This window comes from Falco punctatus (genome assembly GCF_963210335.1).
Source record: "Falco punctatus genome assembly, chromosome: 4".
Taxonomy (NCBI): Eukaryota; Metazoa; Chordata; class Aves; order Falconiformes; family Falconidae; genus Falco; species Falco punctatus.
The window spans coordinates 25,439,011-25,457,216 of NC_137583.1; the positions used below are offsets into that span (position 1 = coordinate 25,439,011).

Below are 18,206 nucleotides of genomic sequence, written 5' to 3' on the forward strand. Positions count from 1 at the left end.
TAGTCTCCAGACGTGCCAGAATATGTCTGTGGCAGGACACAAGCTGACAAACGAGGGCTGTTCTGCACTAGTGTCAAAAGCTGTGGCTATGCCAGACTCATGACCTAGCCCAAAAGTTACCCCCTGGCCACGGTGCACTGGGGCGGGCAGCTGAGCTGCACTGGTTGTGTGCTTTGCACAGCACCAGCTGCCTGGTACCTGGCCCACAGCAAGATGCGGGAACATACTGGGACGGCCCTGCTCCCCACGTCCCCACAGAGAGTCCTGGCTGGTCCCTGCGGGTCAGAGCAGAGAGCTCCAGCACAGGCTCCCAGTGCACTGCCAGACCTCAGCCCCAGCCGCTCCGTGTCCCTGGGGCATGCAGGCACCTGTGCCCATGCCAGAGTGGAGGCTCCTTGAAGCTGCTCACGCCACAGCCAAGCGACCCATCACGGCACTGACTGATATAAGGCTGAACATTAAAATTTATTCTCCAACCGACCTCACGAGCAGCACCCTCCTCCTGATGATTTCTGCAGAACCGACATTATTATTTGTACCCAACGACAATAGTTCAATCCAAGGTGAACGGGGGGGCCCAGCCCCATCGCGCCCCACCAGCCACCCATGGGGGCTGCTGCTGCGGGAGGCCAGGGCTGAGCCCCGCTCCCTCGCCTGCAGCCACTCCTGAGCGGGCAGCTGCCAGGGAGAAAGAAAGGCTTTCAAATTTGGTTCTATATGTATATGAGGGTCTCAAATGGTGACGCTTGCTAATTACATTTTAGAAAACAACAAAAGAAAATTCTAAAGAAAAGCTCAGCATTTAGTCTTCATCCCTCCCCACACACAGATTTTTTCCCTTTTTAAAAGAAATAATCTTTTTTAAGTATTAAAAAACTCCCCAGTGCTGCTGGTACAAATGCAGTATAACCTTGAATTATATGTAGCAGGGCTGGCTTTCATTATTTATTAGCAAGATCAATTAGAATATTCTGTTTGCAGAAGAATATAATCCAATATGTACTTCAAGCACCAACAGCTAAATATATGCTTATTTAAAAATCAATCTAAAAGTCAAGGTTTCCTTTGTAAATCCTTACTACAGATTAAAAAAAAGCTTTGAGTGTTACCACCTGCTGAATGCTGTAGTCTCAAGGAGACAGTTACACATTTTAAAACATGTCAAATGGGAATTGATTGTAAAAGGCAAACAATTTCCGAAAGCCCCCAGCACAGAGGTCTCCTGGCTAGCTGGCACATGTGAAGGCTGCGTGGCTCCCACAGATGGTCACCCTGGGACCACAGCCCAGCCACCCTGTGAAGAGCAGGGACAAGCACCCCCCACCCAGGCAGCAACAGCCACCCACCACCTTCTTGTCCCTGCACACCAGGGAGGGCACCGGCAGCACCCAGCTCCCGCCGGCACCGGCAGCGTGCCAGTCATGCCCAGTGACTCACCACCGGCTCACAGCATCCCAGCGGAGGCTTATTTTTCATTGACTTGCCTGGGCTGACATGGAGCCAAAGCATCCGCCTGACAGCCCAGCCCAGGATCCGCAGTGTCCTCGCCTTTCTCCCCCGAGTCGCAGGTTTCTAAGATTAATTGTCATGTATTATTTATTGACCTCAGCCACGACCTTGGCCCGGCGTCGTTTCCTTCACGAGTGCCTCTATGCCATGGCTGCGACAAGCCCTGCTCCGGCAGGGCTGCGGGCAGGGGAGTGCCAGGTCGGCGCCCCCAGCTGTGCCATGGGGCTGCCCCACGACCCTGTGGACAACCCGGCCGCTCGGTTCCTGCTCCCTTCCCACCCTGCACAGCCCTGGCACCGTCTCCCTGGCTGTGCCAGCACCCGCTTTAATCTCTCCCCTGCTGCAAGCCAGGCGCGGGTGTGCTCAGTGAGCTTGCAGGTTCTCCTTCTTTCTTAAGCTCTTTCTCTTTCGTCTTTCATTTTTAAATCTCATCTCCAGGTAAAGAGGGTATTTGACGGGATCAAAAGGTGACCTTTAACAAGGTTAGCAGAGCCTCAAACAATATCCCTGCAAGTTCATGCACACTCAAGCGTTAAAGGAAACTGTTCTCTGATCTCCTGTTCCTCGGTGGAAAAGTTGTTTCACAAAGATCTCTGCCAAGAGTCCATGCAGCGGGCTGAGAAAACTTTCTTAAAAACCTAACACCTAGAGCTAGGCACAGATTGTCCTCCAGTTTCTGAGAAAGCAATCATTAAAAACTTCTCATGTATTTCTTCCCCTGTTCAAGTTCCCAGCCTCTTGCCAATTCCCTGGGTCTAACAGATTCCTGACTAACCCCCATCTTTCACTTAGCTAAATAAAATCACTCAAATGCCTCTTAGGAGAAGCATTATTGCCGTGGAGGGAGGTCAGACAGAAGTAATCAGAATGATTAGAGAGTGATTAGTGGGCTGGAAACCCATCCAGAGTGTGGGACTGAGAGCCCGCGGCTGCCTGCTGGGCAGAGACAAGGCGGCAGCACTGCCCAGGAACCCCTCTGGTCCCATCCCGCTGGGGCTCCCCAGTGCCTCCTTGGCAGCCCTGTGTCCCGCACCAGCCAGAGCTCCTCCCAGTCACACCAGGAGAGATGTGGAGAGGGACCGGCAGCATGAGCTGGTGGATGGCAAATCCCTTCCTGAGGAGACTGGGCTATTTGACCGATGAGCTGGAGGTCACTCCAGCCTTGGCCAAGACCAAGACCTGCAGACCTCTTCTAAGCACCTTGTGGATAAATTTCAGGTGGGAGAACAGCCTGGCCTGAGGGACGATGTGGGCACGTGGCGGCATAGCTTCAGCGCTTCCACTGCATTGTGGGGTCAACCAGCTACAGCACCACATCCCTCCAGGGCCTGGGCAGACGAGGATGGGAGCAGGGAGGGCTGGTGGCCAGGCTGTGCTGGGTCAGCACGGTAGTCCCATTCTCTCTGGTGACAGCCCGGAGCCAGCACTGGCAGCGACAGGCCCCCCGTGCCACCAGCAGTGCGAGGGGCCATGCACGGCCCCCCTGTCTGCAGCAGAGCTCACTGTGTCAGGGCGCCTAAAGCAAAGTGGACAGACGGGAGCGGGTAGGCGGGTGGGAATGATACCAGCATTAATCATTTCCATGCCACTGTACACGAATGCAGCAGCGCACAGCCTGCGCCGCTCCGCTGCCAAGCACCATGCATGGTAGACAAAGGCACGGGTGACCAGCTCTGCATAAAAGCCACCTGTTCAGCGTAGCCAACGTGGCATGGCTCCACGGGGTGAGACCAGGTCCCTTCTGCATCTCCATACCTCTGGGGAGAGGGACGAGAGGCACCAGCTCCGGGTGCTCTGGGATGGGACACACCAAGCTGTGCTCCCATCTCCAGCCTCGTCGCTCACACACATCCCCACAGCACCTCGCAGCAGGGGTGGCAAAACCACCCCAGGCAGGCCAGCAGCCAAGGGGTTAAAGTGCCTTGTTATTCCTTTCATACCTGGTCTCCAGGTATTTGCAGACCGAATTTCCCAGAAGCCAAGGCTTTTTACTAGTGGATCTGCTGTAGAACCATGTTATGATAGATTGCAAGTTCCTTAAAGGTCAGATAACACAATACAATTGGATCATATTAGTGAGCGCAGATACTTGGTTTTACTAAGAAAACCTGTAAAGCAGATTGTTTGTTGCAGAGAAACATACATCGTATAATAAAGTCAGTGTAATTGTCTCCAGAAACAATCAATTCCTTTACAAAAAATAAGTCCCGTAATTGTGGGCCAGCGCAGGCATTGCCAGGGCAAGGCACCAGCAGGGTATGGAGTGCAGGTACTGCAAGTCTCTATTTCACAATTTAGGTTACAGTACATAAATGCATTGCAGAAGACCTAGTAGGGAAATAAACAATTTCCAAGTGTATTGTTGAGAGACAAATATTCAATACTTAATTTAATGTATGGTTTGCAGTTAGCGGTTAATCTAAGACAACGCAGAGTGAGTCGTGTTTCACACTGCTATTAAGGAAATGCAGAATTGATTGTGAGTGTGATTGAAGATTTCTGAAGAGCACAGTTCCCAAGTCCGTGATGACCCCTCCTTTTTTTTTTCTAATTTGCCTGTAATCTACTCAGACAAATCCTTTTATCACATTTATTTCCCTTCCAAGTTACAACCGGTGTGATTAATTACTCAACTTTGCAGTCCTACTTACCCTGCTGTACGCTTCAATTTTTCTTCCTTTTAAAATGGTTTTCCACCGTCCCACTGAAAGTGGCTGCTAACACCCGATCGGGCTGGCAGGAGGTTCCCCCCACCTTGCCCAGCAGCCCTCGTCCCACCCACATCTGGCCATTCTTCTGGAGGCAGTGGGCACCCTTACCCACCCTGTGGGGCGAAGGGGCTCGAGCCTCTTCTGTGGGGAGAGGAACAGCACAAACCTCTTTCTCCAAAAAGTCCGGCACTTGTCAGACCCAGGAGGGTCGCAACCACTCTGCCAGCCTGGAAATTCTCATTTGGTTCTAGATTTAATCTTGTAATGAAAAAGGAATTGGAACCAGCACAACTGTTTTAACCTTCCCTAATCACAGAAAGAGGAGGAAAAGTAATTTTTTAAAACATGTATATTTGAAAACACAAAGCCACGTCTCCTCTCATCCACCTTTAACACCCGTGTTGGCTGTTTGCCATCCGGGAGGAGGAATGCCGTGCTGCTCCCACCCCATCCTGGCTCCCGCTCCACCACGTGCCATTGCATCCCAGCCAAACAGCAGCAAAACACACGCAGAAAAGCAATTAGATTTAAATCTAGTTTCCTCTTTCTACCTTGCCTTTCTCTTTTCTCTACTTAGATGCTCTTCAGTGTTGTAACTAATATGATTTGTGTTTAGCACAGTGTGAAACAAGAATGATTTATGGGTCTGTTTGCACTACACAGCTACCTGACGCCATCTCAGCCCCCCGAAAGGGCATTCCAAGAGCAGATTGACGAGAGAGTTCTGGCATTACGTGTAATTATTTGTATACCCTGCCCACATAATCACTGTTGCTCTGGCTCTCACGATGCCTGTGTACTTTCCTTATACCACCCCAGGCCCTGCTTTGGGAGAAAAAAGGACCCTTGACCAGCCCTTGCCCACGCTGTTTCCATGAACTGATCTGCTGGGTTTAAACTGACGTTTCAGCTCAGATTAACTTGTGCCTTGGCTAAAACAAATATGGGCTCAGTCTGCATTTCATTACCAAGAGCTCATGTGAAGGCTCTGCATGCTTGGGAACCGATATAGCTCAGTGACTCAGGTGCCAAGTCCTATTGAAAGTCTCTGTGATCGGCCAAATTTTGTCTGTAGCTCTGGGTGGCTCTGTCAGTGAGGATCCTGCGCCTCTGCGCTAGCAAGTGCCCTTCATTAATTCTTAATGCTGCCCCAAGTACATCCAGTGTCCTCCCTGGCTTGGCAGCCCGCCCCTGCGAAGCGGGGCAGACAATAAACAGAGCCCCCTCCCTTTCCTCCAACATATATCAAGAAGCCAAATGAAATAATGAAAGAAACTCATTTTAATGCCACAGAGGGAATTGTTTTATTGCTAAAGCAGCAAATAGAACTAATTGAATCTGCTGAACAAAAAAAAAAAAAAAAAAGAAAAAAGAGCAAAGGAAAGGATAGGTGCAGTACACAGACAGAAAGGGCGAACTGGAGCCTGAATATTCATGGGCCTGGAAACTGCAAATCCTTGAATGCAAAATATCTTCATAAATGATAATACTGCCAGTGGCGGTGCATGCACAGTGCTCGGAGACAGGGAGTCGGGAATGTTTGCATTTACCATATATATTTTTTAAGTAATATTATGGAACAAGTTCTCTGGTTCATTAAGCTGCTTTGCACCTCCCTGGTAAAACAAAACAGCCTGGAAGCAGGCACCCAGCCAGTGCCGATTCCCACTCACAGCAAGTGCTGGACAAGGTGCCCACACTGCCTGCGTCCTGCCCGCAGGTGGGCAGCAACACCTAGAGGGGCTCCACCAGCCCCTTGGTGCCACATCTGCAGGGAGCAGGCACTCCTGGGACAGTTCTGCAGCCCACCAGGGACAGGCAGCTGCCTGCTGGGTGAGGGGGCTGCGAAGGCAGCTGCGATTCCCCCTCCCTGCTGCGGGCTGAGCGCAGTCCCACATGGCTGGGCTGCAGAGCTGGGGCACTTCATCCCAAAACACTTCCCATTTCACATGCCGCCAGTTAAACCTGCCACAAGCTTTTAAACTCACTGTTTGCACTGAACCTTAATTTTCAGTGGCAACCTATATATTACTGTAGGGGGTTGCATTTCAATTAAGGTAGCATTCATGTTCTTCATTACAATACTAAGTCATCCAGCAAGAAACACCAAGGATATAAATCCCAGTAATGAAGAAGGAGCTGGATATTCCACACATGTAAGCACAGAGGTGCCAACACACAAAGTGACCATTACATGCAGTGAAGGGGGTGCTTCGGGAGAGAATGGATTAGAAATGCAGTTTATACTCTGAAAGGCCACACAACATTCATTTGGCACCACCGCAACTGCAGGCTCCGGCTCGCCATCCCAAAGGCGCAGCAAGCAGCCTGTGGTACCTCAACCCACTTCCCCCCTGCCCCCTGAAAAAAAATAGGAGGCACAACCAGGCTGCACAGGGGGGTTGCCCCGTGCAAAGGCTCCTCCCAGACCCCGACACCCACGGGTGGGAGGGTCGTGTCTGCAGCAGGGACCCTCCACTGGCAGGAGCCAGCAGAGCCACAGGAAGGGGGGGGGCTTCCCTCACGCCAAGCCCCCGCAGAGTGCCACACACCCAGCATTCGGGGCGACTCAGGGCTGAGCTTGCCCCAGCTCGCTAGAGGACAGAGCTACAGGATGAAACCTGCCTGTCTGCAGAGCCCCCCTGTCCTTTCCTGCACCAGCATCCCAAATCCGCACCCTCTGGGCACAGCAAAGAACTTCAGGCTCTCCTGCACCTGCCATGCACTCCAAGCATTAGCAAAAGTTAATAGGGGGCATTGGCAGAGCCGCGCTAGGAAGCACCTCACCAGGCTACCCTGGGGAAGGACCTGGAACCAGGCAGCAGAAGACTCACATCCACCGCAACGCCCTGTGGAGACCTGGGCCAGCAGGACTCCCTGCTCCTGAATACATTACCCCCACCACAGTCAGCAGCTTTGAACTTAAACATTAATAAACTAGCTCCTTAAACACTCTGGCAATGGAAAAGCACTTTCTTACCATTGCCTACTGCAAAAAAATGGCTGAAGAATTTCTGTTTGCATTTTCCAAATGAAGCAGTCTATGGCAGAGACGTGGCCGGTCTCCCACAGAGACAACCACATCCCAAGACGAGTGTGTTTCAGAATATTACATGGGAACAGGGTAGTAATAAAACACCTTGATGTAACTTTACCAGCAGTGGCTCTAGCAGAAAAGCCTGTAATGATCTAATAACACATTTCCCCTGCTGCCACTCCAGCCTCAAGAAATCCAGGGTAGTCTGAGCCTTAAATCCATCCCAGCTCTTCTTTTGTCATTAATTGTTAGGCTATTTATGTTACACATTTTACATACCAAATAGACTCCAATTTCATGGTGGGCTAGACTACAGAAATGCTTCTTTTAATCTTTTTTAATTCTAAAGTAGTACCAAACTTTAATATTTTCTAATGGAGTATACGTTTACTCACATCTAACAATATCACTACAATTTAGGAGCAATAAAAGTCAAGCTCCCATATGCACGATAAGCTTGCAGCTTTATTTCCAAAGTTCAATCAGTTAACCTAGGAGAGCAATAGCTTCCCTACAATGAGTGACGATGCAGAATAATATTTAGATAGCGATAAACCCCTTTTTGCATCGGAAATTGCATTATGATTTGCTGGGTCTCAGAAATTCTCAGCGAGATGCTTTAGTTTACCAATGAAGTTACTGCCTCAGGCATTTTTCCACAGTGCTTTGATTTTTTGGGGGGTTTCTAGAGGATTTTGAGCTGAGTAAGGAACCTTTATTGTTTCTGATCCCAGCGTGTGTAGCAGACCCAGTGGCACTGCCTGCACACCCTCCTCCCATGCTGACAGCGCTAAGCGGGTGGAGGAGCATCCCAGAAAGCTGCGGTGAGCAAGGGCCAGAGCCCCCTCTCAGGCTGGGGCTGCTGCCCCTCCGCAGGGCAGGCAGGTGGGCACTGCCACGCTGCCAGCCGGGGCCTTCCAGTGCTGCCCTGGGCTCTGCCAGGCCCAGCTGCCCAGGACAGAATGCACACGTGGTTACAACAGCAATTGCAGCAGATGCCTGGCTAGCTTGGATTGCTCTGGTTTGGCCAGACATTTAATTTATCTTGGGTAGGCATTAATGAAGACTAGCAAGCAGGAGTGCTGCCAAGTGCCTTCCCTCCGCTGCCAGGCCCTGGGCAGGTTGAATCCCCTGCTGCCCATGGCATGGGTCAGCATCCAGCACCAGCCACCATGCTTACATCTTCCTTCACAGCAGCTAAAGCACCTTCCCCCTCACACTGTCCAGCTCCCCCAAGAGCCTTTCCAGTTCATGCTTGGCCATCAATTGCAACACTTTCCCTTTCCGCATGATTTTAATGGTGAAGGTAAAAGAGGTAGAGCCCTTTCCTAGGGCACCTCTGTCTGCACTGCACACCGCTTGGCTCTGCAGGCCCCCAGCGCCACGGAGCAGAGGCAACAGTCGGTGATTTGGGATTAACACAGTTCAACTAAATAGCCCAGAAATTAGCTTGGAGGTGCAAGTGCAGACAGCACAGGCGAGCAGCAGCAGCAGGATCAATGCTGGGGGTCCCCAGGGGACAAACCAAGTGAGGGCGAACCAAAGGCCAATTAAAGACCTCCAGCAGCAACAATGGCAGGATCCATGGTCTGCCATCAACGTTTCATGAGTCAGCACTTTGGATGTAAAAGGGTCAGTTTGTTTTTAAAGAAGCGGGACTGGAGCTGAGTCATTAACAATTAATAACCTGCCCAAGAGACACTGCCCCTTCCCCTCCCAGATGAGCCAGGAGGCAACTCCTCCTCAGCATCTGAGGGCTCAGAGGTGGGTCCTGAACATGGAGGGGGGGGGGGGGGGGGGGGGGGGCACAGCTGATACCCCAGGGCGCAGGGGCACCCAGAGGTGCCCTGAAGCCCCTGGACCTGGTGCCTCCTTGCAGTTGGTGTTACACAGATTGGGTGGGTTTGTCTTTTCCTTGGCTGGGTGATGGCAGCTCATGCTGTCAGCTGCTGAATCCAAATGAGAATTTAACACACGCTTCTGACGCTGATGTTAGCTTTCCACAAGCATGCTGGCTGCTCAGCTTAATTATATGAATGTCCATCAAGAACAAATACAAAAAGGGCAGAGCTGAGGCTGAAATAAAGTTATTTGCAGATGTGGATGAACACTAGTAGAAAGTATATCATATTACTGTACCCATCTCAATGCAAGATGAAAGGAAATATGCTCTAAAACAAAGGAGAGCTGCAAATTCAGGCTAGCAGAGCAATGTTGCTCCACTCAGATCCAAAATGATTACCCACTAATAAAGGAGGGGGCCAAGTCCACTCCAGCCTGGCTCTGGAGGGAATGGAAATCAGATATTGGCTTGAAATGTGTTACAGCAAACTCCGTAATACAAAACAAGGTCTGGCAGATAGAGTTATTTTTATCCAAAGCCAGTTCTGTTTAGTAGGTCCGCGGCTATAACTGATGTCCCTTTGCTATTTCCTCTTCCCTCCAGTCCCCCTGTCTCAGTTTCTCCAAGGCACTGGTGAGATTGGAACAGACAACCACGGGTATATTTTGGGAGGATCCTACATCACTTAGCTGTAAAAATCAATTGTGAATTTTGCATCCACCCTCAGCATTTGGCCTGTTTATATTGCCAAATAAATTCTTTAAAGAAGTACTGTACTTCACAGGAGAACTTGTCAAGGTAAATACCTTCATTTACATAAAATGTGACTAGCAATTGAAATGTTAAAGCCATAAAGAGCAAGTTTATGATCCATCCTTGATGCTTGGATATATAATATGACAAGGGGGAAAATAGTGTGCCTTGCAACATTTACTAAATTGGTGTGTTGACTCTGGGGATGGAAATGGAAGATTTGAAAAAACAGGTTGGAGGATTTTTTTTGAAGTTAGGTTGGGGTTTTTTTTTTTCCTCTTTTTTCCATAAATATGAATCCTTTTCACAGCTTTCAAACAGTTGGCTTTTAAATACTCTCCTTCAGCTTGGAAACAGCAGTTACCTAAATAAGCAGACAGCCAGGCAGGGACTTGAGTGGGAAGGAGCTATCTGGCATGCGGGACATCCTGAGGGATGCTCACCTTGGGTCACAGGGGGGCAAGACCCCAGCAGGGGAGGGTCACCCTGGCCATGCACTCCCACACACTGGTGTACCCCAAGAAAATGGAAGCAGCAAGTGGTGCCCGCATGCTGTTACATGTGCGGCAGAGGTCTGAGAAGCAGCTCCTGCAGCCCTGTTGCTCACAGCTGGCTTCGCCGCTCACAGGGAGGCTGAGCTACTCCTGGCATGGGCTGCAGGGCCTGATCCTGCCCACATCTCTCTACCTCCCACGCCCCAGGAGCGAAGGCAAAGCCACGCTTTGCTGGGGCTGACCCCCTGCCTTCGATCTCTACAGTCATTTCTCACTCTGAGAAGACTTCTGATTTAGGGTTTTCTTTTAAACTTTTAAAAAGGGAGGGGAAACCAATTTAAACCACTTCAAATCCTAAATAGTACTGTGAAAAAAGTGAATAAAAAGGATAAAATGTACTTTACCTACATACATACCACAGTGAAATTATAATATCCATACTTAACGCTCTGGAAAGTTTGAAAGTGCATGTTCCTCACCTGAACTCAGTACGAACATTTCAGCCCTTCATTCATACTCATACCCTTCTCAATTCATTGAAACCACTTCAAGCAAAAATCATTTGAAAGAAATTACCTCTGTGTATTACACCACGAACAGTGAGAAATGTCCCACATGAGCCTCTCCAGCCCCCAAAGCAATAAAATTTCCGCTGAAGTGCATGATATAATGACTCAGGGAAAAGAAGTCCCCATGACAACAAGAGGTAAGAGAAATCCATGAAAAGCAAAAGACTCCGACCTCTCTCAATACAAGGTGTCACCGATTTGTGCTGGAATTTTTACTTTGAAAATCAAAAGCCTTTGTCCATAACTTTGAGAACCTGTTGTTTCTCCTTTGCTAGTCTGGGCTTCGAACAGAGCAGAACGAGTCTCGCTAAATCAGAAACCGAGCAGGGGGCAGGCTCATCATTTAAACCCATGAACACAACCACCTGACTCTTTGCCTCTCTTTTCCAAAGGGGCTGTTTTTCCCCAGGCCTATTTTGGGTTTTTCTGTAGCATCTACATGCTTGAGCGATACTGCATTCACACGCAGAGCAAAGCTCACGAACTTTGACACTACAAATAACACTTAAATCATTAGCAGCAAAACGCTGTGGCGTTAGCGCATTATGGAGCAAAATCCTACAGAAAGAGTGTTTTTGAAAGCACAGTGCAACAGGTAGATGATTTCAGGCCTGGCAACATACAGTGGTTCCCTACATGCTCCAGAAGTTAATGGAAGAGGTGTCTCCACCTTCCTTGGCCGGTTTTCTGAGCCTTGGGTTCACAACCTTCCCAAGCGCTTCTGTGGAGAGGTGTTGGGCTGCTCCCACCTGCGGGGTCCAGCCACGCACTGGGGCTCGGCGTGGGAGCAGGCAGGACCCAGGCAGGGCACTGGCGGGACATAGCCCTGGTGCACCCTCCTCCACCCTGCCGAGCCAGCGGTGCCAGCCGCATCCCTGCCAGGGCTGTGGGGCAGCTATGTGGGGGCTGCCAAGGGGCTTCAGCACACGGCCTCGCTGGCTCCCACTGGCTCTCTGCACTGCGTGCCCACCATCACCACAAACAAATACATTTTACACGGAGGCAGGAGCAGCAACCAGCTCTGCAGGAGCAGGCGCTCCAGAGCTCTCCCCTGCCAGCGTGTTGTCCCTCGCACTTCTTTCATGCTCTTTGCAAGAAGAGTGAGCACAGTGCAGAGGGGCTACGGGTGCTGAAAGCAGCTGCCATTCCCATGGCTACAATCAAGTAGCCTGTGGATAACCATCATCAGGTGACAAAACCCTGCAAAGAGGCCACATTCATTCCTGCATCCCATCCCTTCAGCTGAAACAGAGCAGAAAGGCCGGGAGGAGACTGCTGCCCAGCAAGGGTACAGGGTGGGTTCCCCTGGCCCAGCACACAGGGTGGGGGCCAGGAGACTCCCAGCTCTGGCATGTGGCAGAATCACTCCTGTGGCTCTGGGTGCAGAAGAAAATCCATGCCTGATGCTGGAGTGACCTCTCTCCCAGACAGATGAAACACCGGGACCAACCAGCAAAGAGCCTGGCTCCATGCTCACAGCCTCCAGCCTATAACCCACCAGAGCCTGGACCCTCTGCCAGCTTTACTGAGAACCAGACCCAGGCATCAGTGGGAGGTCACTGCTGCACTTGTGTGCTTGCTCTGCATGGAAGACTTGGGCTAGAAAAAACAGTGCACATGTAGGATCTAACCCAGACCTAAAGGTTTAGGAAAGGTGGAGGGGACTAAATATTGAAAGAGCTATGTTACATGGAAATACTTGTACAGTCTTCAACCCACATTAATCCCAATGCACTGGATCTGCAGAGGAGAGAAGGCAGCTGAGTCACTACATTTCAGCAAAAGCCGACTCACAGCAGGTCCCAGGGATTAAAAAAAAAAAAAAAAAAAAAATCAATACACTTTCCTTAAGTTACCAGAAGTGCAGAGGGCACAATATACTGGGAAGGCCTTTTGCAGAGAAACACGGCAGTTACCAGGCTTCTGCAGCGGTGCCCATCATTAGCGGCAAACCCTGATCTATCTGTCCACTGTAGGTGTTCCTGTAGTGCTCATCAGTAGAGACTCACAGTGCTGATGGAAGTGGTTTGATTTTCTGAATATCCTGAGCTGATCAGAGAGGCCACAAGCATTACCCAGCAATGCAATTACAGCTCACAGTGAGGGTCACACTGTGTGGGACGAGGCTGGAATGGCCCCAAGCTGTTGCTGTCCAACAGCTGTTAAGGGATGCTGCAGGGGGGTCTCATCACACATCCTCAGACATGACCGGCACCATTTCTGCCAGCAGCCACAGTGGCGAGAGCCGGGCACTCCACGGGAGGTTCAGGCCCAGTGCATGCAGAGACGGCCCCACCACACACAGCAGGAGGGTGGGTGAGATGGCCTGGGGCCCCCGGCAGAGCAGAGCCTGCTACAGCGATAACAGTGCATGACAGCCGCTTCCCCGATACAGACGAGTTTCATGTCCATAGGGATGTGCCTGAAAGCATTGGCTCCACAGCACAGCCAGCTGCTCCTTGGAACCGCTGGCTTGAGAGCACATGTTTATTACTGGGAGAAGAGTTCCCTGTCATGGCATTATTCATTATTTATATGAGGGTAGCAGCTCACAGAACAACACACAGGCCTGACTGTTAGGCAAAATGCTCCAAAAAAACCCCAGACAGGCGGTGAAAACAGCATTAGACATGCAAACCATTTCATTGCCTGTCATGGTGACTGCTCCTTGCAGTGGCTGCAACAGGGCCGCTCCATGCATAAAGCTACACCCCTGTCTAAGTGCTTAGCGTGTGGAGGCCTAGGGCAGAGCAAGAGAAACGTGGTCTAATTACAGAGACATTGCTGCAGCTTCTGTGTGAAGGCTCCACGGAGAGGGAGGCAAGGAGTAAAGCAATGTGCACGTACATATAGAATTTAACTCCTGGTTATTTAGAATAATCTTCCAATCAGTGAACTTTGAAACGCTGCAATTTAAGTTCACCACTATCAGATATGATCTCCAGAACGCAGAGGCTATTTTTGTTAAAACTGTAAATTTGTTTTCAAAATACTGTTACAAATCCCTAGTTTTCTGCTAAACATAGGATGCCAAGATAGCCTTGAAAGTGTGAATGGACAAAACTGAACCAGCTCACTGTGCCGAGCCTGCGGGCAGCTGGGAACAGCAGGCTTGGAGCGCTGGGCTGTTCTGCTCAGCTCAGGGAGCTACTGAGATGCTGAAGTGCTGAGGTCTGCGCTGGCTGGTTGCACCAGCAGAATGACCCAACTAAAACACCATCTGTCCCAGTGCTAAGAGCCCCCGCTCTCCCCACAGCCACCCATAACTGTATCTCCTTCAACACCTGCAGACTGGTCACCCAGCAGTGTCTGAGCATCTGCACACATGAAACTGTCCCACCACTTAAACCACTGGCAGCGCGGCAACTGCACAACACCAACAGGATCACCTCCCCTTCTCTTCCAGTCACATGAAGCTACTCGGGACCACACAGAAGCCAGGGCTCCCCTGCAGACCCCACATCCAACCCTCCAGTACACAGCCACTCCAACAGCTGTCACAGCACACACCAATCCAAGGGCTGCAGCACCACAAGGTGACAAATCTGTCCAAGTGTCGGACACTGCAGGCAGTTTGCAGTTTCCATTAGCCACAACATCCTCTCATGCTTGTGTCCCCTCATTTCATGCCCAGGCAAGGAACTCAGGCATATCCCAGATAGGGCTACCGTGCTGGTAGTCAGCTAAATTCCTTCTGTGCTCAGAGGCCTCCAAAGTCTCCCCATCATTCTGCTGTCCTTGTTGCAATCTCAAACAGGGTCTCACAATTCATTTCCAACCGCAGGATAGCCTGGGGCAGAGCTCACGGCATGGGACATGCCCACTGAGGCATGAGCATCATGCGGGAGAAAGCATGTCGCCTGTGCAAACGCCTCCGGTCCAGCCTGGCAGCAGAGAGGTGACCCTGTGCCTGGGCGTGCAAGCAAGCAGAAGGACACTCGAGCGCTGGCTAAGAATCAACAGCAGTTCCTACAGGGAAGGATGGCGTATCCTGCAGTTTAGAAGAAATGAGTAGGTGAAAGAGCGCTGCCAGCAACTTCCAAAGGAAAGGCAGATACCTGCTCCTTGCCACAACCTTTGTCCGCGGTGGGACCAAGTTCTGTCATATTGTAAAGGATGAAGTTAGCAAAAGAGAATATTTTCTGCCAGGTATCAGTGTCCTGGACTCGAAAGAGACAGACAAAGACATGCAAGTAATGCATACACCAGAGAGAAGTATCGCCACACCATTAACAGAAGGAAAGGTTAAAAGTCAATTCCTACTCAGCCTTTAACACAATTTAATAGTAGTCAGGTTATGTTCTATATTAAATTTCCTAGCTTGCCTCTTTTTTTTTTTCCTTATCAACAAAACTTAATGTACATGGGGGTATTACATGCGGTTTAAGGAAAGCTGTAACATTGAACTCGTCTTTCAGACCACGCAACATTAGGACGTACGGAATCACAAATAATTACACAAACAATTCTGGCAGCATAACACTAACCAATCAAAACAAGCCTTCGACCCCGTTCACGTCAGTACATGTGTAGGAAGACCTCAGTTCGGTGATTTTTACATAAACTTTGACCACAGCGCTAAAGCAATCACAACAGCACAGCTTTCCCTAAAGGTTACCAGGAAAACAGAACAGACTGCAGAGAGCTGGTGTAACAGGCTCACCACACTGCACCAGCCAACAGGCAGAAAGCTGTATTTGCAACAACTTCAGCCTGAGCGCTGTCCCAATATAGATTCTGGCCACAGGATTTATAGCTGACTAACCTCAAGGCAGAAAAATCATGAATGGGACACATATAAAAGAAATGGTAGTGCTTAGGTGCTGTCTCCATTTTACAGGCAGAGAAACTAAGGTGGGGAAACTGCTTCTCTTCCCTACAACTCTGCCAGACTGGAAGATTTTTTCAGTGTTGAATGACAAAGCAAGGGAATCCTGAGGGTCTGCCGTTTCCTTATTTCGCTACACAAGAAAAAACTTGACAGTATTAGAAGCTAACAGTTTATAATGCATAAGAAGAAGTGTTATATGCAAAATATAAACAAGTGATAGAAGTCACTGTAAGGAGATGCTGGTATAAACACTTCAATAGTTGCTTCCTTGCTTAAAGAAAATTGACATTTCTGTGGATAGGAAAAATCTCCAATTACTCTACCTGGGACACAGCTGCAAGCAGCAGTCTTCTTGGTGCACTCAATCAGTAATCTCAGAGGAGGTCAGGAGGAAATAGTTGCTAGTGTGGATGGCGATCTCTCCCCCCTCCATTTTTGCTCAGTATTTGCACAGCACCGAGCATACCAGCCTCCTGGACCATGACAACAGCCCAGCAGCAGTACCACACCAGGGGAAACCTGTTGCTGCTGCTAAGGCACAGATTGTCAGTGCCATGCGACCTGGTGTCCTATCCCAGCAAGGCTGAAAAACTTTTGCAAGGAGGAAAATGCTGTTTGGGTTGGGCAGGTGTCAAGATGGCTTTAGGTTAAACAATCAGGGCAAATCCTCAGGGCCGCAATGACAATTAAGCAGCCATGTAGTTTATTTATCCCATAGCCAGAGAATCCATCCCCCAGCCTGCTCTGCCCAGGACCCTGACAAATCAGCTGTGACCCAACCTTTTCTTCTTCCACCTCTCTACCAGTGCAGCACAGCACCAGTGCTAGAAATCAGCTAAACAAGCCACAGAGCTACTGCAAGGATGAAGATTTTTAAAATGCATTCTGCAAATGAAAACCTGTGTGCGCCTTTTACTCTACGAGAGGAGTTACACCCACTCTCTAGCCCTTTTCTTGTAGCACGACTGTAAAGATGAAAAAGCAGCTGCTTGCCATATTCAGTGCTTGATCTTCTTCTGCCTATTTTGAATAAAACCAAACCTTTTTGTGTGCCACTTTCTAGCCTCTTCTAGCAAGTTTCTAAACTTATTTTTCAAGGTAAGCCTTTCTTGCAGGAAAACTCAACAAAATAAGACACTGTCTGAAATTGTGTGTGTGTATATATATATAAAACCACAATAGCCACAGTCAATCCTTTATTCCTTCCTCATATTTGCACAGCACCCTGAAAACACTCCCTGAGACAAACACACTTTCTCAGTGCTGATGTCCACTTTACTGAAGACCCTCAAGAAAGTCCTTCAGCATTTTAACAAAGCCAAGTAAATGCTACATCAAATAAATGTTATGAAGACTTTGCTTCCACAATTGCCACAGAAAATTGCCTGGAGTTCCTCACATTTAAATACCTTTGACATGAAGACTGTGTACTCTAATTTAATGGAGAATGACCAGAAAATCCAAGCAGCAACTAACTTGCTGTCGCTATTTATTCTTCCCTTTGGTTTCAGAGCAGCTAAACATGCTAAGCACAACAAAAAGACAACTTTATCAGCTTAGCCACAGACTATTTCTTATAAAGAAATTGGTACGGGTTGCTTTTAACTGTAAACTACAGAACTACTAGTAATTTGCCAGTTCCACTGATGTACTACATTCTTTTTAGTTTTGAGATTTTTAAAGAGAGAGAGAAATCCCTGAGCCATCACAAATCCTTGATTTGCTAAACCTGCCAAGGCACTTCACTCTTCATTACTGCAGTCCAGTATTTTTTAAATAATCAAGACTTTTAGCATAAGATTCCCTTAAAATGTTACCCTATATCAGACAACAATATTCAGAGACTTCTTCACAAACAGAATTAGATCTTGTCAATGGAAAAAAAACTTTGACGTGGAACTTGTTGAATAAAGAGCAATCTTATTTGTGAAGTCAACCCTGCAGCCTGCCTGAACGCAGGCAACCTTCTTCGTTTCAAAGCCCCCAGCACCACCTGGAACAACTTGCAATCTTGTTTATTTCAGTAATTATTAATTACTGACCTATTTAGACATGTTTCACACCAAGTGCAGCTGAACTGCCGAGTGCCGCGTGTACGGCAGTTACAGCAGAGGGATGTTTTTACACATTTTCTGCCCTCCCCCCAGAACACCGCATTTCAAACCACCACGGCTGCCAGGCGAGGCACCCACCCGCCCTGTCCCGGCGGCGCGGTTCGGCTGTCGGGCTCCGCACCGGCTGCGGCCACGCAGACCCGCGCAGCGGCCCCCGCCACGCCATCACCCAGGGCCGGGGTCCCACCGCCCAGCCGCCTACCGGGGGCATGCAGGGGGGCGCCGGGGACCCCCTGTCCCACGGCCCCGCGGGACCCCCCGTGCCAGCGCGCACGGACACGTTCTCCTCCCGCCCACTCCCCCACCGCCGCGGGGTCGGGACCCCCGGAGCCCCCACGCCCTCAC

The 18,206-nt window shown here is 49.6% G+C and overlaps 1 protein-coding gene across 1 annotated transcript in view; it reads right to left on the bottom strand.

The window, feature by feature from the left end:
• Nucleotides 1–18,206, bottom strand: part of HS3ST4 (heparan sulfate-glucosamine 3-sulfotransferase 4) — a 150,036-nt gene that overhangs the window by 99,665 nt on the left and 32,165 nt on the right. The window lies entirely within an intron of this gene.